The following is a 2,342-nucleotide window of genomic DNA, read 5'->3' as shown; positions in this document are numbered from 1 at the left end:
GCAGAGTAAGCCTGATTCCCCGTTTGGACTTCTCTGTTGACATCCACCCCTTGGCGCTCATAATATGACCTTATGCAGTTAGAGCGTCGTTAAACCTTACTAAAACTTAAACTAACTTTCGCCTCGAGGTCATCCTGAATTATAGGACTTACGGAAAGATCTACATTCTTTTTCATGATGCACTCAGTTGAGTCTTTCTACTCGTCTTCCGAATAGAATCCCTCCTCTGCTGAATTGTTGTTGCTTTTTTTCTTGAAAGTAAGGAGATTTTAACTATGAGAGACGTTTATTTGGCGGTTGAGAATGTTGGTGTGTCTTCCAGGTACACCCAATTTCGAGAACACTCCAATCCCACACGTCAAGTAAATTTGACAACGCAGGCGTTGACACTGCTCGGGGAGAAGTCTCTTTCATGCCCTCCATGATGGTTTCTCTGGATTCTTGGATACTTTCGAAGGTTTCCAACTCAGTTTGTCCTTCAAACACCCCCAGCAGTGAAAATCCAGAGGACTCAGGTCTGGATTGTTTGGGGTCCAGTTGTGCTCGGTCGGAACGACTGTCCTGTAACGACTGACGTCATGGCGAGCAACCCCATCTTGCTGAAAGTTCTGGTTCTGTGTCCCTCCATCATCAACAAATAGTCCCAAGTTTCTCCAGAACATTGATAAAATGACGAGGTATCGGCCAGAGTTCATCGAATCACGGACCACAAAAACTTTTTCGAGAGTGCGTTGTTTTTACAGATTGCCTACCGTATGTTACTCGAGACTCTAGAATTCAAATTTCTTATCTTCTATGGACCCAAACCTTTTAAAATTTGCAGCCCATTTCAATAACAACCTTTTGCTTGGAGCATTATTTGTTACAGATACCTATCCCGTATGACCGAGCAAATAAAGGGTAAGTCGATCTTGGAGATTTCGTTCGCTGATCCATCTCGATTGCAAAAGTAGGATGTACAGGAGTGAACTGCTTTATCATCTTTCCCTTGTGCATCAGCAGCAAACTTCTTAAAAAACAGAATCCAGATGTATGTCTTAGCTTTTGGTGAATTTTGGTCTCAATTGAATCGTTAACAAGAAAGTTATTAACATTTCTTTGAACGAACTTTTTTCCTGGTCAGCTGGTACGTAAACGCAATAGGGAAGTGGGAAGTTGCCGTTTGTACTGGTGAATGACTTGGACAAATGATGATTAGAGCGGGTTCCAGGGTATTGAAATTTGTATCTTGAGTTTTCCTCTAGTTCTGTGACGACCTGCATCGTGTTAATGTGCTTCTCATTAACTCCACCCTGTTAACACACGCGTTCAGCCAAAATTGATAAAAAGAAAGTCGACAAAATTTGTCCAACCGGCGGAAAAACTATCGGTTTCTTCAATTTCATTATTTTGACGAGTACCTGATTTTACCACAATGCCATACATAATATGCATTTTTTTCCTTTCTTTTCTATGACTTTCTCTTGGGTTACAGTGACCTACGTCGTATTAATGTGCTTTTAATTAACACCATCCAGAAAAATATATATGTGCCGTTGGGGCGGGAGAAGGTCCAAGCTATTTATTAACCCTATCCATCGTGTTTTACTATCGTATCCATACGACGAGGGGAACTCTATGCCACCACTTTCTGTAGAGGAAATTTCCTCGTTAATCCGATCCGTGCGCTTTGCACAGCAGTCTGTCAAATTTATTTTTTAAAAGAAGTGCTGAAAGTTTCAAAGAGATCTTTGCACTAGAAGTATTTTAACATGTAAGAAATTCAACCCCTGGGGTACAAAATGACCCCAGACGTACGAATAGGGTTAACCGACAGACCCCATGAAACCTCGCCTCGCGATTACAACCAAACCTGATCCAAGAACAGGAAAGCTAGGTGTTCTTATGGCATCCGGTCCTCAGGGAAGAACTAATGGTCTATTGTGCCGGCGGGATTTCCCTGTGGACTACTAATTAGTAGACCGAGGCCAGCCCGGAACCTGGCACAGCGAAGTGGCGGTCAGCCAGCCGTGACCAGAACGAGCGGTCGGCCAGAGAAGCGTGTCTGGAGGTAGTCAGGAGTTGCCTGGAGCTGGGGACTGCCAGTTCTGATGGCTGGGGGCGCTCGTGTCGCGAGGCATGAAAGTTTAATGACATCAACAGCGAAAACCGATAACGGATGTTTTTGCCACATAGGCAGAAGCCGTTGGGGGGCTTATGTAGTTTGTGCGTCTCCGTTGTGTGGGTGTGTGTGGGTGTGTGGGTGTGTTGGTCTTTCTTTCTTTCTGTCTCTCGCTTTCTCTTTTTCTCGCTTTGTGTGATGTGTTTGTGTGTATGTGTGTGTGTGTGTGTTTGTGTGTGTG

The sequence above is a fragment of the Aplysia californica genome, unplaced genomic scaffold (assembly GCF_000002075.1).
Source record: "Aplysia californica isolate F4 #8 unplaced genomic scaffold, AplCal3.0 scaffold01083, whole genome shotgun sequence".
NCBI classification, from domain to species: domain Eukaryota; kingdom Metazoa; phylum Mollusca; class Gastropoda; order Aplysiida; family Aplysiidae; genus Aplysia; species Aplysia californica.
Note: the sequence above shows the minus strand (reverse complement) of the source record.